Source organism: Gorilla gorilla, chromosome 13 (genome assembly GCF_029281585.2).
Source record: "Gorilla gorilla gorilla isolate KB3781 chromosome 13, NHGRI_mGorGor1-v2.1_pri, whole genome shotgun sequence".
NCBI classification, from domain to species: Eukaryota; Metazoa; Chordata; class Mammalia; order Primates; family Hominidae; genus Gorilla; species Gorilla gorilla.
The window spans coordinates 125,626,804-125,653,557 of NC_073237.2; the positions used below are offsets into that span (position 1 = coordinate 125,626,804).

The 26,754-nt window shown below is 50.0% G+C and overlaps 1 long non-coding RNA gene across 1 annotated transcript; it reads left to right on the plus strand.

Moving 5' to 3' along the window:
• The first annotated feature begins 538 nt into the window (after positions 1-538).
• LOC134756843 (uncharacterized) lies at positions 539-25,091 on the plus strand. Its single transcript, XR_010130141.1, has 7 exons — positions 539-621; positions 883-1,052; positions 21,073-21,107; positions 21,954-21,985; positions 22,512-22,567; positions 22,978-23,066; positions 23,185-25,091. It is a non-coding gene; the product is annotated as an uncharacterized lncRNA (long non-coding RNA).
• Positions 25,092-26,754: the final 1,663 nt, after the last annotated feature.

Consider the following 26,754-nt stretch of genomic DNA (forward strand, 5'->3'; position numbering starts at 1 on the left):
AAGCAGCCCTCATCCCTCCAGCGTCCCAGCCCTCGTTGGTAGAGGTTGCCCTGGGCAACCCCGAAGTGCAGGCCTTTGGTGAGGACTCCCATTGGTGCCCCTCACCACTGTGTTGTCAGGGGGTGGGTAGGGGATGCAGAAAGTGAACTGAAGGACACACAGTGGGTGCAGGGGGCCACGCGCCTGCTGGGGTCTGTCCCCTGCCTGGAGCTTGCCTGGACGCAGCGATGAAGCTGCAGGTATGTGACACATTTGCTTCAGCTCCCATTCTACAGACAAGTCAACTGAGGCCCAAAGGTGAGGTCATTGGAATAGTGCCTACGGTTGCTTTAAGGATGCATAAGTGCTTTGAAGACTGTCAACTTCATTCTTTCATCCTTTCAAACCACATCCTGTTGCTGCAGGTGGGGCACGTGAGAAGCTCACATCCCTGCCCCAGCAGCTTAGGTCCTGGGGGTGGGACTGTGGGTGCTCACGATCCTCAAAGCTGCAGTGCCCAAGGTTAGGGAGCCACTGCTGCTGCGGGGCGGGGTCAGGCAGAGCCGGGCTGTGTCCTGGAGCCATCGGCCCCGTTGCAGGTGCTGCTCTGACTCTTCAAGTCTGTCCTCTCCCATGAGACGGGTGAGTGACAAGGCTCACCTTACACGGCAGTCTAGGGGGACTCAGTGGGTCTTTGCTGAGATAAGTGTGCAGTTGGGAGTTCCTGGAGCTGGGCAGCCCCGGGGCTGCAGGGACAGGCTCTGGGGTGGGTGGGGAGGATGCTGGGTGGGTGAGCAGATTCTGGGGGAGGGCAGACCCCGTGCCAAGGACTTTTTGCACCTTTTCCTATTTCACCCTCCCAGTTGCCCTGTGAGGCACACACGTGATCATCCCATTTTACAGATGCAAAGGAAAAGTGGCTCCGAGGGCCAGCTGCTTGTTCAAGGTCATGCAGCCAGCAGTGGCAGAGCTGGGGACAGAGCCACGGCTGCTTACCATGAGACCACGGGCCTCATAGTGGAGGCCTCAGTCCCCAGCACAGTTCCTGAGACACAGGGCTTTGGAATGACATGGTGTGTCCCTGGGGGTTAGGGGTCCTGGGAACACGGGGCAGCCGGGGGTCCTACCCAAAGCCAAGCCTGTGTGTGGTAGGGGCTGCTTTCATTCTCTTTCCCTCCCCTCAACCTCCCCCCTGCCCCCGGCCCCTCCCCACAATCATTTTTTCTGCTTGCCCTGCAAGGATGTAGCCCAGCAGCTGTTTTCAGCTCTGGAAGTACCGTGCCTATAGACAGCGCTTGGCCAGGGCCTGGTTCTGGGGCCCCTCCCAGCCCTCTCCCCTTCAGATATTGAGGTTCCTCTTCCAAACGCTGCAGGAGTCCAGGGGCTTCCTAACGCCGGGCCCCAGGCCTGATTCTAGCCCACCTCCCTCATCTCCAGTCCTCCCCTCCATCCCTGCCCAGGTAGTGAAATTTTAAACAGGCACATTCCTTCTGCCCAATTTTCATTAATTGGATCTAAAAGGGTTTCTATTTTCTCCCTGAACGCTGATTGATCCTGCCGAGGTAAACAGCACCGCCAAAAACAGGGAGGGGGGTGCTGCCGAGGGAGACGGGATAACTAATGTTACTTGACATTTACTCAGAGAGAGGAAGGGAGGGAGGGAGGGAGGTGAGTCACACGCCAGAGCCTCAGCCCCCAGATTCTGCAGAAATGAACAGCCATGAGGCAGGCGGGAGCTAGAGGGCTCCGAGAAGCTTCAGTTCCCCCAATTTTGCAGGCTTCAGGGACCCCTGGGGGTTCTCCACTCCTGGGAGGAGAGGGTCTCTGCGTCCTTAAATGGCTGTGCATTTAGCTCTGAAGGTGGGACCCCTGAGGACGCAGGCAGGCTGCGCTGATGGCTTTTCTGTTTGTGACACGAGAGATTCGAGTATATGTGAATGTATCTCTCCCTGGGGGAGCTCTTTGCAGGTGGGGGGTGGTGGAGGTGGCAGGGAGGGTTGGTGCTTGGTTTCTCCCCCTGCCAGAAAAACCCGAAAGCTCTACCCAGCAATCTTTGTCCCTGGCTGCCTCAGTTTCCCAACTTGGTGCTCTACCCACTGGAGTTTATAGGAGGCATAACTGTGGTTTGGGAATCTCGGATCAAGGGGAAGATGACAGGTAACCAGGGCTTGCTCTCTGTACCGGGATGGAAAAGCTCTGGCCCCACCATTACCACCTGTGACAATGGCCTACTATGTGCAGGGAAGTCATCTCTTCAATTGTTCAACAAGTGTTTGCTGAGCAGCTGCTAGGAGCCAAGCTCTCTGCTGGTTGCTGGAGCTCCAGGAGGGAAGAGCCTGCCTGGCTCCCACCTCCCTGCCTGGCCTCTGTTCTTTCCCCTCCCTCCCTTCCCTCCCTGTTCCCTGGAGCTGTGAGTGCCACCCCCGGCAGGCCTGCCACCCTGTGAGATCTTCCTCCTTTGACCCCTGCCCTTAAGAGCTGGCTGTGTTACCTCCTCTTCTGGGAACCTGCTCGTCTCTTTGCCCCTAGAAGATCCTCCTTTCCTCTGAGTACCAATGGCCTCGGTTTTCTGGGACTGCCACATCCAACACTAAGCCCGTCCTCTCCCATGTGCGCCTTCTCTTGAGTCCCATGATTTCTTTTTGTTTGTTTGTGAGACGGAGTCTTGCTCTGTTGCTCAGGCCGCAGTGCAGTGGTGAGATCTTGGCTCACTGCAGCCTCTGCCTCCCGGGTTCAAGCGATTCTCCTGCCTCAGCGTCCCGAGTAGCTGGGACGACAGGTGTGCACCACCACGCCCAGCTAATTTTTGTATTTGTTTTTTTTTTAGTAGAGGCGGAGTTTCACCATGTTGGCCAGGCTGGTCTTGAACTCCTAACCCCAGGTGATTGTCTCCTCCCGGCCTCCCAAAGTGCTGGGATTACCGGCGTGAGTCACTGCACCCGGCCAAAATCTTTGAGTTTTAAATTTCAATTATTGTAATGTTCATTTCTAGAGCCTCTATTTGGTTATTTTATGAATTCACTATGTCACTTTTCATAGCTTTTATGTTCACTGGTGTTACTTTAAGCTTGTATTTTTACTTTTTTAAGACATCGTAAGCATAATTGTTTTACAGACTGTGTCTGCTAATTCCAATATACGAAATTTTTTGTGGTATGCTTCTGTTGTTTCTGTCTGTTTTTTCTCATGGTGTCTTTTTTTGTGTGTGCCTAGTTTTCTTTGTGTGTTAGTCATAGTGTTTGAAAAATTAAAGTGCAAGGATAATTTAAAGCACGGATGAAGCTACCTTTCCCCAGAGAGCATTATTTTGTTTGTTTGTTTCTATCACATATTCTGATGTACTGTCTGGACCCACCTTAACCCAAGCCTGAGTTTCCCTGAGCTTATAATATATATAATAATATATAATATAATATATATAATATGTAGTATATATTATATATAATATAATATATATTATATAATATGTAATATGTAATATATAATATAAAAATAATATATAAATATAATATATAATATATATTATATATTATATAAAAATATAAAATATAAAATATATGTTATATATTATATATAAAATATAAAATATGTTATATATAAAATATAAAAAATATATATAAAAATATATAATACATAATATATAAAATATATAATATATAATATATAAAAATATATTATATATTATATATAAAATATATAATATATAATATATAAAAATATATTATATATTATATATAAAATATATGATATATAATATATAAAAATATATTATATATTATATATAAAATATATTATATATAATATATAAAATATATAATATATTATATAAAAATATATTATATATTATATATAATATATTATATATGTTATATTATATATTATATATTATATATTATATATGTTATATTATATATTATATATAATATATTATATATGTTATATTATATATTATATATAATATATTATATATGTTATATTATATATTATATATAATATATTATATATGTTATATTATATATTATATATAATATATTATATATGTTATATTATATATTATATATAATATATTATATATGTTATATTATATATTATATATAATATATTATATATGTTATATTATATATTATATATAATATATTATATATAATATATATTATATATTATATATTATATATTATATATTATATATTATATATAATATATTATATATTATATATTATATATAATATATATTATATATTATATATATTATATATTATATATATAATTTTTTTTTTTTGAGACAGGGTTTTGCTCAGTTACCCAGGCTGCAGGGCAGTGGTGCGATCACGGCTCACTGCAGCTCAGGTGATCCTCCCACTTCAGCCTCCCAAGTAGCTGGGACTTCAGTCATGCACCACCATGCCCGGCTAATTTTTGTATTCTTTTGTAGAGACGGGGTCTTGCCATGTTACCCAGCCTGGTTTCGAACTCCTGGGCTCAAATGATCCACCCACCCTGGCCTCCCAAAGTGCTGGGATCATAGGCATGAGCCACCGTGCCCAACCACGAGACTTCCACTTTCCATGGGTCCCGAGCTTTTATTTCCATCCCCTTTGTCCTTCACAGATCGGAGAGGAATGGCTCTTCCAGGCTTGGAATAGCTTGTTAGGCAAAAGTGGCTCCATGCCTATGCCTTTCTCTCTAAGTTCTTGTTTTTCCTTCAGGTCTGGTTTAAAGATTTCTTACTCTTTGATAAGCTTTTCATGCTTTGAAAAAAATATGTATTAGATTGAGATATTTCAACTTTTAAAGTTATCTTCAGCTACAGTGCTGGTCACAATAACCTAGTCCACCATGACCAGAAGTCTGACTTACTTTTCTAAACAGGAAGTGTGGCCACAATTCTCCCCCACTGAGAAGCCTTGAGGGGTGCCTGCTGTCCTCCAGTAAAGACCCCACTCTTGACTGGGTCTCCCAAGGTCCTGGAGGATCTGGGCCTGGCCACCACCTCCTGCAAGCTCACCTCTCGGCTCCCCTCCCTGGTGCAGTCTGCTTCCATGACACTGAGCTGCTCTGGTCCCTGAAGGCCACTCACCTCTGTAGGTAGACAGGCGCTATTTGGTTCTTTCAGATTGAGGCACTTTTCCCTACCTCTTGGTCTGCTAAGTCCTCTTTGCCTTCTAGGTCTCCTGTTAGATACCACCTCCTCCAGGAAGCCTGCCCTGATTGCCCCACCCCAAAAACCCCTTGCTAGGTCACGTGTCTCTTCTGGGCTCCCACAGTTCCCCATACATCCTCCACTACAGCACTGACCACATTGGACTGTAATTATCTGCTTCTGTTAGACTGTGGGCTCAGCCAGTATTTGTTGAATAAATGAATGAATGGGTGGACAGATGGGTGGTTGGCTTCTCATTCTTCCCTGACATTGTTCACCACCTGAACTAGCAGTGCCTGATGAGAAGGCCTGTCCTTCTCTCATCCCCCTCCACCTCCCCTGCCCAGTCCTTCGCACAGAGTGGCTCAAAGCCCCTTCTAGCACACACTTCCCTAAATCAAGAACTGGGGGCTGTAGGTCCCAGGAAGAGGAAAATATACAAGACAAGGCAGAGTCTTAATTCAAATACTCGGGAGCTCCATTTCCTGCAAAATTCACACTTGTACACACAAATTCCAAAACTGCCTGGCAAAAGAAGGCAAGATGGGAGGTGTCCAGGACAGCGATGATGTCCAAAAGGGCTGTGTCTCTGACTTGGGCTAGGATCCCTCACTGTGGGCCTGTGCCTCAGTCTACCCATCTGGAAGGCAGGGGAAACCATGTGATCTCCCTGACAGCACTGATGGGGTGGGGCAGATGGGGCATTCTCACCAGCTTTTACTGACTGCTTTCCCCAGCATATGTCCCCCCGCCCACGTTCCAACCCCTCTGCCTTTGGTGACGCTGTGCCCCTCTCCAGAAAACCCTTTCCCTCCCCTCACAAGTCACAGCCACCTCCTCCTTCAAGACCAAGCTCTGCCTCCCCTGTACAACGGGTGCTGACCGCCCTGGCCCATGCAGGGCCTGGCCAGCATCACCCTCCACAGGATTTGTGGTTTGGAGCCTTGATTGAGCACCACCTGTATGAAGGGCCTGAGCTGCGTACACGGCATTGAGTGAGACCTGCAGGGCCCCAGTTTTCCTGTTCTTGAGGTGTGTCCCAGACTCACCAGGGAAGGGGAGGGTTCTCACAAGGGCTGATGGCTCAGCTGGCCTCTTGGCAGTTCCCATCTCCCCTGATCCCTGGCTGTCACTCAGAGGTGGCTGGTGGGACTCGGAGGGTAGGGGAGGTGGCAGAGGAGCAGGTTTTCTTACTAACATTTGCAGGAGTGATGATAACATCCCCAAATATTGTAAGGTGCCTTAATATATATCAAATGTTTCCCCTATACCTGGTCACAATTACGGAAGACAAGGTGGGGCTGGGGGCTGGTTATTTTACAGATGAGGAGACCCGAGACCAGAGAGGGACCGTGACTGCCCAAGGTCACATAGATCTTTGGCCTAACTTGACACTGCATTCATTCACAGCCTGAGCACCGCTCCACGGAGCTCCTGGACAGATCTGCGTGTCCCCTCCTGGGAGTCCCATCCACTGGAGCCGCAGAGTGGGGGCGACACTGGACCCTGCATGCTGGTTGGGAGGGGAACTGGAAGAGTGGGCTTCATTCCACATATAGGGGGAGCCCCCAAAGAGTCTGTAGCCAAGGAAGTGACAGGGTCTGCTTTGCTTTTAGAGGATCTCTGAGGCTACTGGGAGGAGAAGGCATGGAGCTGGGTGAGAACGGAGGCAGGGAGGCCTAGGAGGGGCTGGCGGTGATGAGGCTGGGGTTGAGGAGGAGGCCACAGGAAGGGAGACAAAGGGAAGCATTTGGAAAGCATCCAGAAGTCGCGTGGCTGGGACCTGATAACAGGTGGGAGCCAGGGGCTGAGAGGCAGGGAGGACTTAAGGTATGCAAGGACAGCTGAGGGAGGATGGGTGTCACTCGCAGATTGGAGGAGCCCTGGAGGAGGAGCCAGTCTTCCTGGGGTGCAGGAGGGCAGGGCGACAAAGATCCAGTTTTGGCCAAGGTGCCTTTGGGTCATGAGTGGGGACATGCAGTGTCTGTGAGGGTAGCTGGGATTTCGGGGCAGCCATGACCCAGTCGAAGCCCTTCCCCAGCCCCTGGCCTCCAGCAAAATCAGAACTTGGGGCCTGTTCCTTGGGGCCTTGGGAACACGCAGATCTCATTCCCCGCCCCAGTTTCTCTGGAAGGAAAACACCCAGGGCCTCGGTGGAACCGGCATTAATTTCCCCTGTTCGGCTCATCATTCCATCATCACGAGAGAGCCCAAACAGATGACCATTTCGTCATTGCATATGCCCATGCGGGGCTTCCGTAATCTGATCACTTAATCACATGCTTATTCCATGAGGACCGAGGCACGGGCAAGCTCTGGGGCCCACTCCTTGGGCAGCGCATTTTGGACCAAGTCCCTTAGCGTTCCTGGCTGCCTCTGTTTCTCTGCCTGCCTTGGGAATCCAGACAGCCTCATGGCAAGAGGAGATGAGGCAGTGGTTGCAGAAGAGCCTGGTCTCTCAGCCACAGCAGCCACGAGGTGCTGGCAAGCTCTCTGCAGCCTGTGCTGCTGGGAGGTAGAGGCTTCGGCAGCTTGTCCTCCTTGTGGCCTAACACACGCTGCCCGTCTCCCCACTTGCATGGAAGCCCCAGGAGGACAGGCAGTTTGTCTCTTTGGTTCATCAGTGCCTGGGACAGTGCCTGGGACACTGCCTGGCACATGAGGGAGCTTAGGGGGAGTTCGAAATTTCCCATTTGTCTTTTTGTTCTGTTTTGTTTTTAAGACAGTGTCTCGCTCTGTCGCCAAGGCTGGAGTTCAGTGGTGTGATCTCAACTCACTGCAACCTCCGCCTCCTGGATTCAAGCAATTCTCTGCCTCAGCCTCCCAAGTAGTTGGGACTACAGGCACACGCCACCACACCCAGCTAATTTTTTTTTTTTAAGAGATGGGGGTTGTACCATGTTGGCCAGGCTGGTCTCGAACTCCTGGCCTCAAGTGATCCACCTGCCTTGGCCTCCCAAAGTGCTAGGATTACAGGCATGAGCCACCAAGCCCGGCCATGGCCCCATTTGTCTTAAATCCAGTGCTGGGACCTTCTGTTTCTTTCTATGTAGGACCCTAGGGCTGTGAACAGCTGCTGGCCACCCGCCTTTCCATAAAACAGGGCTAATGACAAGAAGGATTTCCAGGAAGGACTGTTGTGCGGATGAAATGTGATCATCCACGTGGCACCCCCAGCATGGACCTGGCACACCGCAAGTGCTCACTGTTGTCTGCCATTGCTATGATGTGGAGGTTTACTCCCCTATCTAAATTTCAGTGAGGCTTCAGGCTGACCATGTCAGAGCTGAGCCTCAGTTCCCCTTTATAAGACGAGATGTGATGTGGCCCCCACCAGGCGTTGGAGGAATTCTGGAAGACACACAGAAGCCCATTAGCAAATGCTTGGATGTGAAGGGGAAGCACATTTCCTACTGGGATTTGCAGGCATGATGGTAATATTCTTTTTTTTTTGTTTTTGAGACGGAGTCTCGCTCTGTTGCCCAGGCCGGAGTGCAGTGGCGTGATCTCCACTCACTGCAACTTCTGCCTCCTGGTTTCAAGCAATTCTCCTGCCTTAGCCTCCCGAGTAGCTGGGATTATAGGCGCTCGCCACCATGCCCAGCTAATTTTTGTATTTTTAGTAGAGACGGGGTTGCATCATGTTGGTCAGGCTGGTCTCAAACTCCTGACCTCAAGTGATCCACCTGCCTTGGCCTCCCAAAGTGCTGGGATTACAGGCGTGAGCCACTGCGCCCGGCCAACATTCTTGCACATTGTAAAGTGCCTTAAAATACAGTAAGTGGCCAGCGTGGTGGCTCATGTTTGTAATCCCAGCACTTTGGGAGGCTGGGGTGGGTGGATCACCTGAGGTTGGAAGTTCGAGACCAGCCTGACCAACATGGAGAAACCCCTCTCTACTAAAAATACAAAATTAGCCTGGCGTGATGACACATGCTGGTAATCCCAGTTCCTCAGGAGGCTGAGGCAGGAGAATCATTTGAACCCGGGAGGTGGAGGTTGCGGTGAGCTGAGATTGCGCCATTGCACTCCAGCCTGGGCAACAAGAGCAAAACTCTGTCTCAAACAAAACAAAACAAAACAAAACAACAAAAAGAGACCAGTAAGTGCTTCCATATCTAGTCTCAGTTATGGAGGACAAGGTGAGGTTGATCATTTTACAGATGAGGAGAACCGAGTCCAGAGAGGGACTGTGACTGTCCAAGGTCACACAGCCAGCGGGTGCACTAGAAGCCACCTCTTCTGCCCACCTCCCCCGCCAAATGGGGCAGCAGGAAGGAGAGGACCAGGGGAGGGTGGACATGGCTGGAAGCTCCAGAAATGTCTCCAGCTGCGGAAAGAAAATTCAACCATTACTCTAGACAGAGACCTGGTGGCTGTGACTGCTTCCTCTTCTTTCCTCACTTCCTACATCGAAACCAGGACCCACTGGCTCTGTCCACATCAGTCCACGTGCCTCTCCATGCCCGTGGCCCCCATGCAGGCTGGGTCGTCACCATCTCCCTGCTGGAAGACTCCACACGGCAGCTGAACAATGCCCCTGCTCAAACGCCAAGGCCCTGACTCATCCCTCCTGCTTCCACCCTGGGTCCCTGGCATGCATGATCGGGCCTGCTCCCTCCTGGCCTCATCTCCCCCGACCCGCACCCCAGCTCCCTGAACTCCAGCCATACCGGCCTTTGGGCTAGCTCCCAACTCAGGGTTCCATGCTGGTTGTTCCTCCACCGGGGATGCTTCTCTGCATGCTCTGTATAGCTGGCTCCTTCTCAACCTTCAGTTCTCTGTCGAAATGTTGCCTCCTTAGAGGGTACCTCTCCAATCAACCTATTTAAAGGAGATCCCTTCTGTTACATTTTTCTTCCTGTATTTTCATCTGCAGCGATTCTTGCCACTGGTAACCCTCCTTTCCTCCCCTCCTCTGTCTTGTCTTGTTCAGGAACTGCCTCTCTACTGGGGAGCACCTTCCAGAGAGGCAGGGGCCTGGGACATCTTTGCCATTTGGGGAATATTTCTTTGCACAGGCCAGGCACTGAGTAGCTGCTCAATGGATATTTTTTATTTTAAAATTTTAAAATTTTAATTTTTTTTGAAGATAGAGTCTTGCTCTGTCGCCCAGGCTGGAGTGCAGTGGCGCGATCTTGGCTCATTGCAACCTCTGCCTCCCGGGTTCAGGCAATTCTCCTGCCTCAGCCTCCCAACTAGCTGGGACTATAGGCGTGTGCCACCACGCCTGGCTAATTCTTGTATTTTCAGTAGAGATGGGGTTTCACTGGTCACGAACTCCTGATCTGCTGGCCTCGGCCTCCCAAAATGCTGGGATTACAGGTATGAGGCACCGCGCCCGGCCAATATTTTTTAGATAAAGTAACATATTCATCTGTAAGTAGTGATGGCCCAAAGCTGTGTGGGGTTGTTCTGAGCTTTCAGTGGATGATGCCTGAGGCCACTCCACACGTAGCTTCTGGCACAGAGCAGGTGCTTACAGACGGTGGCTCGGGTCACCCCCGGAGTGGGAATGGATGGGGTGCAGGGGCCTGGGTCCCGGTCCCTACCATGCCTGGCACAGCTGCACAGGAAATCTGCCGAATGCTTGAATGAGAAATTTATAGGACGGAGAAACGGGGGTTAGTCATTGTCCTCCGCTATTGTTTTTGTTGCCTAGGAACCCCCCACCCCCACCCTTAGAGGTGAGTGACTTTGTGGAGTGAGGAACAAGGAATGAGTGACCCAGAAACTAGAACAGGCGCCCCGGGAAGGCAGAGGGACAGAGGGAGGCGCGGGAGGGCTCTATCTGTGGGATCCAGAGCTGGAGGAGGTGCTGGCTTCCTGGCTGGGTGGAATTCAGATTCACAAAGATTCCCCTGGTATCCACAACTTACAGAAGGACTTTAAGATAAGGAAATGTGAACTTCTGCACATAGCTCCAAACATCAGCCGAAGGATGGGGGAGATGGAACCTAACGGCAGCTTGGCTGGAAACTCCAGGGGACTTGGATTGGCTCCGGCTTCGTATGGGTCTCCAGGGGTCCCCAGATGACCCCTGAGCCTGTAAGAGCTGCCCAGTACAGGATCTCTGGGGGTGCTTGGGATCTGAACTGTAGATCCTTTTTAAAAAAAAATTTTAAATTTTAATTAAAAAAAAAAAATAGAGACCATGTCTCACTGTGTTGCCCAGGCTGGTCTCGAACCCCTGGGTCCAAGCGATCTTCCCATCTTGGCCTCCCAAAGAACTGGGATTACAGGCATGAGCCACCTCACCCGGCCTGAACTGTAGATCCCTAGAGCCTGATATAGTGTTTCAGTCACCAATGCAGATTCTGCTTCACCGAGATCCTGACCCTTGTCCTCCTGTCCTGGGCCCCTCTAGGGGAACAGGGTGGGAATGCTTTGGGACGTCCACCTGGGCTCCATCTTCCTCATCCCAGGGTGAAACTACTTGAACTTTCCAAGTGGGTCAGGGTTTGGAGAGAAGGGTGTAGCCCAGCAGGAAGGAGAAATGACCCTGGTTCAAATCCCATCTCCACCACTTCCTAGCTGTTGAACCTTAGACAAATAGCTCAGCTTCTCTGGGTCTCAGTTTTCTCTTCTGTAAAATGGGGATAATGATTGTTTCTCCCTAACGTCGTGGTGGGGATTCCATGAGGCAACATCTCTGGAGTGTGTGGCATGACTCTCGGCCTCTGGAGCCGCATTTGGGCCCTGGGATGCCTTCTGAGCTGACAAAGTTCTTGCCCTGGTGGAGGCATGGGGGGCTTCCTGTTTTAAGCTGGGTCCCACATGGTGAGGGATGCAGCAATCACAGGCACTCAGGAGTGCCACCATCACACCAGCAGCAGCCGTGTAAATGGTGGCAAGAGTGACAGTGACGATAAGGCAATGAGAACCAGCCTTGACAGAGTGCCCAGACCCTGCTTCACACTGTGCTGAGCACCTTCCAAGGCTCATCCACATCACCCTCACCGAGGGCCTGGGAGGCGGATTTTGTCACTCTTCCTGTTTCACAGACAGAAAAGTCACACTCAGGGAGCTGAAATGACTTCCCCAAGGGCACCCTGTTGGGACCCAGTGGTGGCGGCTCTAACCCAGAAGTCCGGCTCGCAAGTCTGTGCCCTCAACCTCCTACCGGGCTGCCTGCTTTTTGTCCACCCTGTTCCTCCTACCTGAGCTAATGTCAACTGTTCTTCCTTCCTTTTTCATGGGCATTCTGCCTCAGAGAGGGATGGAAGTGAGGGTGTGGGTAGTAAACTGCAGGAAACTGACATGGGTGGGACCCTCTGTGACACTGGGCTCCCCATATTGGTTCTGCCTGATTGAGGGCCTTCTAAGGCTGTAGGGGTTAATGGGGACAGGACTGACTAGCAGTGGGGCTTGGTATTCCCTGCTGAACTGACTCGTCTCAAATCACCCAGACCTTTCAAGTCCAACTCAAGTTTTGATGTTTCTGTGAACTTCATCCCTGCAGGCCTCCCTGACGAGGCCACCCCTCTTATCTTCCCTATCCTAGGGCTAAGAAAAGAGTCGGGGCTTTGGAGTCTGTGGGGTCTTGATATGGTTTGGCTGTGTCCCCACCAAAATCTCATCTTGAATTGTAGCTCCCATAGTCCCCACATGTCATGGGAGGGACCCATTGGGAGGTATTTGAATCATGAGGGTGGGTTTTTCCTATGCTGTTCTCATGATAGTGAATAAGTCTCATGAGGGCTGATGGTTTTATAAAGGGCAGTTCTCCTGCACAAGCTCTCTTGCCTGCCGCCATGTAAGACATGCCTTTGCTCCTTTGCCTTCCGCCATGATTGTGAGGTCTCCCCAGCCATGTGGAACTGTGAGTCCATTAAACCTCTTTTTCTTTATAATTTTTTTCCTTATAAACTTCTTTTTCTTTATAAATTCTACCCAGTCTCGGGTATGTCTTTATTAGCAGTGTGGAAATGGACTAATACAGGTCTGGATTAAAATTCTGCCCATGTGCATCTATTAAAAATCCCACAGTTAATATTATACTTAATGGTGAATGACTGAAAACTTTCCCCTTAAGATCAGGAACAAAACAGGGATGCCCACTCTTTCCACTTCTGTCCAACAATGTACCAAAGGTTCTAGCTAGGACAGTTTGGCAAGAAAAATAAATAAAAGTTGTCGAGATTAGGAAGAAAAAAGTAAAATGATCTCTATTCACAGATAACATGATCTTGTATATAGAAAATCATAAGGAATACACACACACGCACACACACACACAAATGAGAACTAATTAATGTATTTTGCAATGTTACAGGATACAAGATCAATATATAAAAATGGATTATATTTCTATACACTAGCAATGAATACTCCAAAAATGAAATTAAGAAAACAACTCAATTTGCATCAGCATCAAAAACAACAAAGTATTCAGGAATAAATTTAATAAAAGAAGTGTAAGATTTGTATGCAATGGTGTTGAGAGAAATTTAAAGAAACCAGGCATGGTGGCTCATGCCTGTAATCCCAGCACTTTGGGAGGCAGAGGTGGGAGGATTGCTTGAGCTCAGGAGTTCAAGACCAGCCTGGGCAACATAGGGAGAACTCGTCTCTACAAAATAAAAAAAATTAGCCAGGCATGGTGGCGTGCGCCTATGATCCCAGCTACTTGGAGGCTGAGGTGGGAAGATCACTTGAGCTTGGTAGATTGAGGCTGCAGTGAGCTGTGATCGTGTCCCTGCACTTCATCTTGGGCAACAGGGTGAGACTGTGTCTCAAAAAAAAAAAAAAAAAAAAAGAAAGAAAGAAATTAAAAGAAGACCTAATTAAATAGAAAGACACCCTGTGTTCATGGATTAGAAGACTTAATATCACTAAAATGGCAATACCAACCAAACTGATTTACAGATTCAATTCAATCCCTATCAAAATTCCAGTTGGCTTTTTGCAGAAATTGACAAGCTGGTCCTAAAATTTACATGGAAATGCAAGAGACCCAGAATAGCCAGACAATCTTGAAAAAGAACAAAATTGGAGAACTCACACTTTCTCATTTCAAAACTTACTACACAGCTATAGTAATGAGACTGTGTGGTGCTGGCGTAAGAATAGCCTATAGATCAATGGGATAGAACTGGGAGTCCAGAAATAGACCTGTACATTTATGTTCAATTGATTCTTGACAAGGGTGCCAAGACCATTCAATGGGGGGAAAGAACAGATTTTTCTATTCTTTGGACAATCGTATATCCAGATCAAAAGAAGGAAACTGAATCCTGACCTCACACCATATACAGAACTTAACTCAAAATGGGTCACAGACTTAAATGTAAGAGCTAAAACTGTAAAACTCTTGGATAAAAATATAGGAGTAATGGCTGGGCACAGTGACTTACGCTTGTCATCCCAGCACTTTGGGAGGCTGAGGTGGGTGGATCACCTGAAGTCAGGAGTTCGAGACCAGCCTGGCCAAAGTGGTGAAACCCTGTCTCTACTAAAAATACAAAAATTAGCAGGGCGTGGTGGCAGGCACCTGTAATCCCAGCTGCTTGGGAGGCTGAGGCAGGAGAATCTCTTGAACTTGGGAGGCGGAGGTTGTAGTGAGCTGAGATCACAGCACTGTACTCTAGCATGGGTGACAGAGCAAGACTCTCTCTCTCTCTCTGTCATATATATATATATTTATATTTATATTTATTTATATACATTTGAGTAAATTTTTGTGACCTTGGATTAGGCATATGACACCAAAAGCACATGGACAAAACATAAATAGAAAAATTGACTTCATCAAATTTAAAAATGTCTGTGTTTCAAGAGACACCAAGAAAGTGAAAAGATAAACCACGGAATGGGGAGAAAATTTTGCAAATCACATATCTGACAAGGGACTTATATCTAGAATACATAAGGAACTCTTACAACTCACTAATAGAAGACAATCCAATTTAAAAATGGGCAAAGGATTTGAATACACATTCCTCCAAAGGAGACATACAAATTTCAATAAGCACATGAACATCAACACCATTAGTCATGAGGGAAACGCAGCTCAAAACCACAATGAGATGCCACTTCACCTTTATGGGATGGTGGACAAAAACAAGTGTTGATGAGGATGTGGAGAAACGGGAACCCTCAAGCATTGCTGGTAGGATTGTAAAATGGTGCAGTTACTTTGAAAAACAGCTTGGCAGTTCCCTAAAATGTTAAATATGGAGTTGCTATGACCCAGCAATTCTAATCCTAGGTATATACCAAAGAGAACTGAACACATACAGTCACACAAACACTTACGCACATTATAAGCATTTTATTTTTATTTTTATTTTTGTTTTGAGATGGAGTTTCGCTCTTGTCACCCAGGCTGGAGTGCAATGGTGCGATCTCAGCTCACTGCAACCTCTGCCTCCTGGGTTCAAGCGATTCTCCTGTCTCAGCCTCCAAGTAGCTGGGACTACAGGCATGCGCCACCACGCCCGGCTAATTTTTGTATTTTTAGTAGAGTCGGGGTTTCACCATATTGGCCAGGCTGGTCTCGAACTCCTGACCTCAGGCGATCCATCCGTCTCACCCTCCCAAAGTGCTGAGATTACAGACGTGAGCCATCTTGCCTGGCCAAGCATTTAAATACTTAGAGCAGCTTTATTCATAATCACCAAAAGATGGAAACAATTCAATTGCCCATCAACTGATGGATGGATAAATAAAATGTGGTGTATCCTACAATGGATTATTATTTGGCAATAAAAAAGAATGAAGTGTTGACTCACGGCATGACATGGATGAGCCTTGAAAGCACGGCGCTAAGTTAAGCAGTTAGACACAAAGGCCGCATTTCCTGTGATTTCATTGATATGAGATGTTCAGAACAGGCAAATCCAGAGAGAGAGAGAGGGCAGATTAGTTGTTGTCAGGGGCTGGCAGGAGGACAGGATGGGGAGTGACTGCTAATGGGTAAGAAGTTTCTTTTGGGGGAGAAAAAAATATTCTGAAATTTGACAGTGGAAATGGTTGCACAGCTCTGTGAATAGACTAAAAACCATTGAGTTGTACACTTTAAAAGGGCGAATGGAGGCGGGCAGATTGCTTGAGTCCAGGAGTTTGAGACCAGCCTGGACAACATGATGCACGGTGAAACCCTGTCTCTACAAAAAAACAAAACAAAACAAAACAAAAATAGCCAGATGTGGGGGAACATGCCTGTGGTCCCAGCTACTCAGGAGGCAGAGGTGGGAGGATCACTTGAGCCCAGGAGGTTGAGGCTGCAGGGAGCCGTGACAGCACCACTGCACTCCAGCCTGGGCGACAGAGTGAGACCTCATCTCAAAAAGAGGAAAAGGTTAATGTTATGGCATATGAATAAGCAGTTATTCAAAAAGAGAGGGGGCTCATCTCTAACTCACAGGAAATACAGGGAGAGACAAACGAGTTAAAAAACACTGTAAGGGGCTGGGTTTGGTGGCTCATGCCTGTAATTCCTGTATTTTGGGAGGCCAAGGTGGGCGGATCACTTGAGGTCAGGAGTTCAAGACCAGCCTGACCAACATGGCGAAACCCCATCTTTACTAAAAATACAAAAATTAGCCAGGTGCGGTGGAGTGTGCCTGTAGTCCCAGCTACCCGGGGGGCTGAGGCAGGACAATCGCTTGAACCCAGGAAGTGGAGGTTGCAGTGAGCCAAAATTACAAATTGCATCGCTGCATTGTAGCCTGGGTGACAGAGTAAGACTGTCTCAAAAAAAAAAAAAAAATGACACGATGAGGAAGCAAATAGACCAATCCAGGTTGTGGACACTTGTAGGACACTGGCCCCGTTTCTTCAATAAATCGATGGCATGAAATGAAAAACTTTTTAAAAAGCAATAGGACATAGCAACCATATGCCACATGGAGATCTTACCTGGATCCTAACTTGAACAAATCACCTGGGAAATGACCCTGATGAGAATATCTGGGAAATTAGATGATGCCATGGGTATCAGATGATCCCACGGAGAAGCCGGGATGAGAATCCCAGCCTACTGGATACTGATACCTGGCTCTCACCTCCTCGTGTCCCTGTGGACATGGTGGCTGCACCCAGCAGTTGACGTGTGTGTGTGTGTGTGTGTGTGTGTGTGTGAGTGTGTGTGAGCTGGGGAGGGTGAGTTCACCTCTCTGAGGCCAGCCGAGGCCCGTCCCGAGGTGAAAACTGTTTTCCTCTTGCAAGGGTACAGGACACTGGAATGTCCTTTGAGCTGGCCGCGGCCGTCACACAGGGCCTCAGTCCATGCTGAGCCCTCCACCTCTGCCCCAGGTCACCCTCTGCCCCCCTACTCCGGATGTCCAGGAGCCAGGCTCAGCAGCCCAGGCAGCTGGACAATGGGGCCTTTGGAGGCTGGGCCAGGCCTGTGCCTCAGCTGTGGGCTGTGGCTGAGGCCACCACAGAAGGCTGCTTGTGGCCGGGCCGGGTGGCAGCCAGAAATAGGTCCTGCTGGGCGCTGACTCCTGCAGCCCCGCCCTGGGCTCGGCCTGGGAACGTGGGTATTTGTGGAGCTGATGGGAGGAGACCTTCATCAGGAAAGCGGGTCTATTCTGGGGCTTTTGGGAAGCGTGTTAAAAAAGGGGCCCCAGCCTTTAGCGTTTACCCTGAGCCCCTGCCTTTCATGCACAGGCTCCTGAGCCCCCGGGGTTGAAATCCTGGCTCTACCCGGCTAGCTGTGTGCCCTACGTGCTGTGTGGTCAGTCACCCCACTCTGAGCCTCGCTCTGCTCATCTGTGTGATGGGGATGAATCTTGACAGGTCCTTCATGGAGAAGATGGGGGCACAGCACCTGGCACAGTCTGCGCTCACCAGGTGCCCGAGGTCATTGGGCTTCCCCTCCCCCTTCCTCACCTTCCGCCCTGGCTGGGGGCTACTCCTGCTGTTGAGGTCTCTCCCAGCCCCTGGGCTGGCTCTGCAGGGCCCTGGAAAGTGGTTTGGGGCACACACTAGCCTCACCGTTGTTTAGAGGGATGGAAACGCAGAAGACCTGGCAGAGCCTTGCAAGCCCCTTGCAGCTGGGCGGCCCCTCCCCTCCCGGCTGGCTCCCTGGTTATCCACAGCCTCGCGGGCTCAGCCCTGGACCGCAGCCTCCGTCCTTCCATCATGCACCGGGGCCCTGCAGGACTCATGCTCAGCGCTGGCTGTGGGAGAAATTTCAGCCGCTTCCCCCACGACTTCTGCGTCTGCTTGTCTTGGTGATGGAACTGCTGGCGGAGGAGCTCTGCGGGTTTAGGCCCGTGGTCCATGGGGAAATACAGACCAGGGTTCAAAGCCAGAGTCAGAGGGCGGCAGGGGGCCTTGGAGAGGGAGAGAGATAGGAGTCGTATGTAGCCAGCTCTCCTGGAAGCCGGGGGCCAGGTCTCCCCCTCCCGGCCCCTGTGTGTCCTTGAAGCTATTTTTATATGTTGCTGGAAACCAGAATGACAGCCAGAGCCAAAGCGCTAGGAGGTTTCCCGTGCACCATGGGTCTTGCCCAGGGGACCATGGGCCATTCCCAGCAGATTGATGGAGACAGTCCAGAAGCTCCACTGTGCGGATCGGGGAGCCTGGGTCCCCCATCCCTTACCACCTTGGAGGTCACTGTTGGAAGACCCCTGGCTGGCACAAAAATGAGGAACAAGGACTTAGAGAAGCGATGGTGAGGCTGCAAGTGTTCTGGGGTCTTTGAGCCCTGCACGAAAATCCAGAATGCTCATGGAGTTCAAAACTCATTCACGGCTGGGTGCAGTGGCTCACACCTGTCAATCCCAGCACTTTGGGAGGCTGAGGTGGGTGGACTCCTTGAGTTCAGGAGTTCGAGACCAGTCTGGGCAACATAGTGAGATCCTCTCATCACTCCAAAAATAAAAAAAATTAGCGGTGTGTGGTGGCATGCACCTATAGTCTTAGCTACTTGGGAGGCTGAGATGGGAGGATCGCTTGAGCCACAGGGAGGTCAAGGCTGCAGTGAGTGAGCTGAGATCACGCCAGTGCACTCCAGCCTGGGCAACAGAGCCAGACTCTTCCTCAAAAAAAAAAAAAAAAAAAAAAAGGAATTCATTCATTCACCACTGACCTCTTTACTCATCACATATTTAAGCAGAATCTTATAGGTGCTGATGGGGGTGGGGGTCACCCACAAAACATCCAGGGCCCTGCTCTCAAGGCACTCACGAATCTGCCTGCTCCAGTCTCTGGCTCAGAACCCTCCCATGGCTCCCCATTGCCCATGGAGACAGTGGGATCTTTGTACTCTGACAAGAGCAAGTCACAGAAATGTTGCCTGCTCACCTGCGCCTCATGAGAGAGAATCCTCACCTTGCCCGTTGGGCTTTCCCAACGCACCCCCTTTTTCCCAGTCTGGTCAGGATCTTTCAGGGAGCGACTGAGGGGACAGGACTGGAGCAGGATGGGAGAGGCTGAGATGCACACTTGCTGGGTAAGCTCTGTGCTGTTGTTTTTGGAGGGACTCTGGGAAAAACAGAAAGAAAACAAAGCCCTGGAGTCACCCAGGCTAAGCTGGATGGAATGAAGAAGAACCGAGTGAGCAGAAAGAGGGCAGGGGACTGCAAATGGGAACTCGGGGGGTGGCATATAGTGCAAGGGTCCTGGAGGGAGAGGTGACGGGGCTGAGAAGTCCTGCTGAGGGGTATAAATTGGGCTCTCCTTAGTGTGACACAAAAAATATTGAAAGTCCCTATAAAGAATGTTGGGTTGCTGACCCGAGCTGCTTTAGTGAGACTCTGCAGAGATGGGGCCACATGGGCCCCGGAGTTACTCGAGTTACATCTGGGTGGCTTGCAGGGCTTTCCATGATCTGTGGCCCGCCCAGCTCTTCAGCTTTACTGCTCATCTTCTTGCCTTTTGCCTCCCCTAAATCCTCATCTAAATTCCACCTTCCAGCCTGACCTGGTTCTTCTGACCTCCCTGAGAGCATCTTGCTTCCTGCTTCCCACAGCCTTATGGTAACAACTGCCTGGGACCTGTCTCCACCCCCATCCCGTGGCTCTTGTCTGCCGGGCCCCAATTCTCCTTCCTTGGTCACCTGTTTGAAACGCACAGACTGACTATTCCTCTCTTGCTTCCTACTGTGGTATCATTTTTAGTTCCACCTTAAAAAGAAGAATATGAAATTAGTGCACAGGTAAATTTTCCTAGCCTGTTCTTAGAATAATCCAAAGCAAAAACCCAGAATATCCAGGGAAGTGAGTTTGGCTGGTCACTTTGTCTTGCTGGTTCACAATGAAACATAGTGATTCATTCATTAAGCAAAAATTATTTGGTTTGGGGCCAGTGACATAAATATACTTAGTGGAACTCAAGCCTATAATCCCAATCCTAACCCCCAAACCAAATCTAAACCCAGTTCTAGCCCCAATACCAACCACAATCTTAAAGCCAACCCTAATCCCAAACCCATGCTAACCCCAATCCTAACCTCAACCCTAAATCCAATCCCAAGCCTAACCGAAACACCAAAACCAACTCTAACCCCAACCCAACTCTAAACCTAACCGAAAACTCAACTCTAACCCCAGATCCAACCCTAATTCTAATCTTCCTGTTAAAAGTCTTCCTTCCTTCCTTCCCTCCCTCCTTCCTTCTCTCTCTCTCTCTTTCTCTTTTCTTTCTCTCATGGAAACGGACTCACTCTGTTGCCCAGACTGGAGTGCAGTGGTGTGATCAAGGCTCACTGCACCTTCGAGCTCCTGGGCTCAAGCCATCCTCCCACCTCAGCCTCCTGAGTAGCTGGGACCCACAGGCATGCATCTGTGGGTCATACCTGGCTAATTTTTGTATTTTTTGTAGAGATGGGGTTCCATTATGTTGCCCAGGGAGGTCTCGAACTCCTGGGCTCAAGCAATCTGCCCATGTCGGCCTCCCAAAGCGCTGGGATTACAGGTGTGAGCCACCATGCCCAGCCTCAGCCTTCCTTTTCTTTCTTAGTGCAATGTGCAGAGTATGATGAAATCCATTTCTGATTCTAGATTGTCCAGTGCCTTCAGATTGGAACAGGTAGAAGGTGAGTGAAACTGGATTGAATATAAGCCCAATCCCGGGAATCACTTTGAAAAACAGGGGTGTGTATTTTAGTTTAAGTCCCCAGGAGCCTATTTTGTGGCCATTTTCGAAAATCAAGGTCCTTAGTGTGACCCTATCTAACTGGCCTTCCATGGACTCCTCCCTTGCCGGCTTCTGGACCACACAGACATTGTCCTTGCACGCATGCCCAAGCTCCTTCTGGCCTCCAGGCTCAGAGCACCCACACGCTGTTCCCTTTGCCTGGAATTCTTTTCCTCCACTCCTCACCAGGCTAACTCTGGCTCAGTCCTCAGGTCCCTCTTAAAGGTCACCTCCTCAGGGAGGCCTGCCCTGCCTGCCCCTCCCCCAGCTCCTTTTTATTTCCTAAGTGCTCATGGCTCATGAGTTTTCCTTTCAGGGCATTTATGGATATTTGTGGCTGCGTGTTTGTTTGCCTATTTATTTCTTTAACGTCTGTCTCCCCAGCCAGACGGTGACCTCTTTCAGGACAGGAATGTTTTGTTCACAGTTGTAGCCTGGGTATCTAGCACAGTGCCTGGCACACAGCAGACTTACAGAAAACTGTTGAATGAATGAATGAATGAGTGAATGAGTGAATGAATGAAGGAGTGCATTTCCCACTTCTTCCTAAAAATGAAACAGATTTCAGCTCATTGAAACTCCTGGCTAGGGGGTATTTGTTGGTCTCAGGCCCTGCTCTGGGCCCTGGGGAAGCCAGGTAAGAGGGACGCGGTCCCTCGGTGCAGCCATCTGTTTCTGCCTCCATTGGACTCTCTCAGGCTTACTTAGAAACAGAGGTTTTTGAGAATCCATTTTCTCATTTCAGATTCTCCTCCACGTGGAGTGGGAAGTCGGCAGGTATCATCTCCACTGCTTCACAAGATGCTTTTTCCCAGAGAGGCAAAAACGCCCGTGAGGGTGACCCGGCTGGGAGGCAAACCCTGTCCTGCCCCCAGCTCTTGGCACTGAAACTTTCTTTCTGCCCCTGCACCCAGAAATGCTCATCTGTGTCTACCTCCGGGAACTCAGCAGCCTGGATGCTGCATGAGACCCTGAGGGACTGTAATACCATCTTCCCAGTTTGTCGACAGGCACGTTGAGGCAGGTACTGGGATCAGGCTTGGGCAAATGAGCCGCTGAGAGGGTGGCTTCTTCACTTACGAATGAGGTCCTTCTTTCCATAGGAGCAGGAAAAAGGCCGTTTGTCATAAGGGTCGCTGCTGTTATTGGTCACCTCTGGGTGCGAGTCCTGGGCTAATCGCATATCTTGCGGGACCCTGACAACTCCCCCATTTATCAGATGAGGCAAAGCAAGGCTCAGTCACTTGCACAACGCATATCGCTAGTAAGCGTTGCTGGTGGGATCACACTCAGCACTTCATAGGCAAAGAAAATCCCAGGAGTGCCAAGGAAACGCTGTCAAGATGTCAAAAATACGCGGTAAGACGTCAGCCCGGTGAGCATCCTCCGCACTGCGGACCGCCCGGTGTCGGGGTCACCCGGGCCCCGCCCCGAGCTTGCTGACGTATCGGCCCCGCCCCACCCCACGCCCTCCCGGCCCCGCCTGCTCCGGGCGCGCTCGGCTCCGCCCCCACGGGCAACACGGCCTCCCATTGGCCGCGGTTTCCATGGTTACGCGGGCCGGCGGAGCTGCGGGCTCCCAGACACGTGTCCCCGGGAGCCGCCCGGAATTTGACAGGGGACCATGTGCGCGGCAGCGCGGGAGCGAGACAAAGGACCGGGGGAGGCGGGGAACGAAGCCGGGCGGAAGGGTCCGCGTGGCCCGGGCGGGGATGGGCCCCGCGCTTCTCCCGCGAGCAGGGCACCCCCTCTTCCTTTTTATTTTGGAGGAAAGGGAAAAAAGGAATTGCTACGGAAAGCGAGGTGGGAGAGGAACCCAGTCAATTTCACCTGCTCCCCTTCCTCCAGGAAGAATCGGGTACGCGGGCATCTGAGAACCCGCAGGGTTTCTGCTTATGCCTCCCTGCCCTGAGTTTTTAACCCCACATTGACCTCAGACCTTGAGGTTTAAATTCTGTTTCTCTGTCTTGTTCTAGAACCGAAAGCTTAATAAGTGTGGTTGTTTTGATATTCGAATCATGAGACCCAAGGCATCGTAGGGGACCTCGCCTGCATCCATTCGCCTATCCATCCTACAGCAGCGACTGCACCCCTGATTGTGATGACGAATGCACCCCCATCCTTGGGCTCCGTGCCCACTGCTGGGCTGGGCTGCTCCCTCAGGTGCGGCAGCCAGAGGAGGTGTGGACTCCCATCCCACGCGTTTATCCTCCTGCAGCTTCTCGAGCTTGGTGGCATAGCCGTCCTTCCAGTCCCCAAGCCAGATGTCCTTGATGCCCCTTCTCCCAGCCCCATCCCCATCGCCAGTTGTATCAGTTTTCTATTGCTACTGTAACAAATCACTACAAATTGAGTGGCTTAAAACAACACACATCTACTCTCTTACAGTTCTATAGGTCAGAAATCTGGCATGGTCTCAGAGGGCTAAATTCAAGGTGTCTGCAGGACAGTGTTCCTGCTGGAGGCTCTTGAGAGAGAATCAGTTTCCTTGCCTTTTCCAAGTATAGAGGCCGCCCACATTGGCCCCCTTCCGTCTTCAAAGCCAGCAATAGCTCCGAGTCTTTCCTCCCTAGCATCGCTGTGACGCTGACTTTCCTGCCTCCCTCTTCCACATTTAAGAACCTTGTGATTACATTGGTCCTCCCAGATAATCCAGAATAATCTCCCCATCGCAAAATCAGCTGATTAGCAACCTCAATTCCACCTGCAACCTTAATTCTCCCCTGTCATGAAATATAAGAAGGAGATCCATATGTTCCGGGGATTGGGATGCAGACATTTTGGAGGCATTGTTCTGCCGACCACGCCATCCTGACAGTTTTACCTCTGGAATCTCTGCAGTCCACCTCCGCCTCGCCATTCCTGCACCACTCCCTTTCTGGTTACCCGCTATTTTCCCAAGATGCCTTCAGTAGCACCTATCCACTGTTGTCATCTCTCTAACCTCCCTCTGTCCACAGTCCCCTGGGCCCCCACTCCAAGACAAAGATGCAGATGTGGCTACTTCCATGGCACTGTCATCTACAAGGGAGCATCCTAACTCTCCTTGGGCACACACAGGCCCTCAACCTGCCCTACCCCATTGGTTCCTCCGGATCCATGACCCCTCCCACTCCCCGCCTCACACCCTGTGCTCCCTTAATAGTAAATCAATTCTGGTTCTCTTAAGATCCCGGGGCATTTGGTTCTTCCTGGCCTTGGCCTATGTGGCTCCCATTCTCTGAACTGTCCTGCCCACCTTTATCCGCCTCCCCCAGGAAGCCTCCCTGACCCCCCAGACCCTTTCATTGCCCTCCCCTGGAACAGAAATGTGCTTTTCACTGACTGGATTGGCCCAAAGAGATCTGAACTTGAGGCTGCCTCCTCATGTCACCGAGAGCCCTCTGGGGTGGGCACTGTGCCTTGCTTGCCTCTTTGGTCATAGTGCCCAGCATGAGATTGGTCACATAGTAGGTGCTCAACGAACTCAGATTGAACTAAACTCAAGGACTTGGTTGGGGGGTGGTGGTGGTGAGAAGACCAGCTGGGCTGTTTGGGGAAGTAAAGTATAAAGTTGGATGGAAAAGCACGAGGACCTTGGCTCTATTTCTGGTTCTTGGGGTGGAATAATAATGACAGCAACACCAATGATGGCTGGCCCCAAAGGTCGTCCCGTGCCAGGCATAGGCTAAGTGCTTTATGAGAACATTATCCATCAATTCCCACAATAGCCTTAAGAGGTACCAACTTTATCAGCATCCCCATTTTAGAGATGAGGGCCCTGAGGCTGGGCCAGGAAGTTATCTTGATCTTGGCTGTCCCTGATTGGAGGGGTGGTGGGAGCTGGGGACAGGCGGCTCTGGCAGAGACCTGCAGGGAGGTTGCAGCTGGCCTGGCCTCTGGAAACAGCCACCTTGATGCTCTGCCCCGAAGCCTCTTTTTTTTTTTTTTTTTTGAGACAGAGTCTCGCTCTGTCACCTAGGCTGGAGTCCAGTGGCATGATCTCAGCTCACCGCAACCTCCACCTCCCGGGTTCAAACGATTCTTCTGCCTCAGCCTCCCAAGTAGCTGGGACTACAGGCACATGCCACCACACCCGGCTAATTTTTGTATTTTTAGTAGAGTTGGGGTTTCACTATGTTAGCCAGGATGGTCTCGATCTCCTGACCTCGTGGTCTGCCCCCCTTGACCTCCCAAAGTGCTGGGATTACAGGCGTGAGCCACCGCGTCCAGCCCCCCAAGCCTCTTCTTTCCTCACTTCCTGTTCTCTGTCCTCATTATTCCACCAGTCTATTGTCATTTTTTCCCCTTCCCAGCCTGCCCAGCCAGGATATGCGGCAGGAGGTTCATTTTTGAAAGTATAAGAAGGGCCGCCGGGAATGAGTGTCTCACGGGGACAGAGTGTGCGTTTGGGAAGATGAGACGGTTGTGGAGATGGATGGTGGGGATGGTTACACAACAACGTGAATATGCTTAAAGCCACTGAACAGAACACGTACAAATGACTAAAATGGTAACTTTCTGGTATGGATATTTTACCACAATAAAAAAAAATTGCTAAAAAAATTGTAAAGAAAAAGTGCTTTGTGTTTGCCGAACTTTTGAGGATGGGCCGCCCACTGCACATTTGCCGTTTCCCAAGCGCCTCCCACGGGCCAGGCCACGCACTTCCTCCTTTCATTCTGGAAACAAGCTTGAGGAGAGAGGTGGCCTCCTCCTTGCAGATGAGACTGAGGTTCAGAGCCTGGCAGGGGCGAGGCTGTCTTTGCAAACCCGACAGGCCTCTCTCTGGTTCTAAGGAGCACGGCAGGGACGGGGTAGGAATTTGGGCTCAAAATGGGCCTCTGGGCTGTGGAATCTTGAGCAAATTGCTTCCCATCACTGATCTTCCTCTTCTGACTATTGGGGACAGTAATAGTGTCCTCCCTCGTGCAGGGGGAGGATTTGCTGAGATGTCAGAAGGTCCTAGCACAGCACCTTGGCCACCATCAAAAATAAAATTCTCCCCAGAGCTCTCCATGATGCCTCCCTTGCTGTCCAGAGGACAGAGGGCTGGAGGTAAGGTCAGGAGACCCGTGTCAGGGTCTCAGCCCTGAGGCTGACTTTGTCTGTGACCTTGGGGAAGTCCCCTGCCTTCCCTGGTCCTCAGGCTGCCCTCTGTAAAGTTAGGAGAGTGGGTAGAGTCAGCAGGGCTCTCTGGTTCTGGTTTTCTGGGGTTTCTCCCGTAATCCTGGTCCTGTCCAGAATCAACGTCCTCTCTCCCACCACCCGCTCTCTGGGCAGAGGGGTCTGAGCCCATCTCCAGTTCCACCTTTGCCCTCCACCCTGTCTTCTCAGGAGTGTCCAACCCCCAAGCAAGAGGAAAGGGAGGGGAAGGTGAAGGCAACAGAGTTCTTGATCCCAGGGTATGAGTCGCTGCCTGACACCCAGACCTGGCTTCTGACAGAAGCGCCAGCAGGAATTTCCCGCACCTCCGGTGTGAATCCTGTCCAGCTTCCTGCCATTGGCTTGAATTGTTGCCTGGTAACTCTAGGTGCAAATCACCCCTTCCCCCCAAACTACATGCT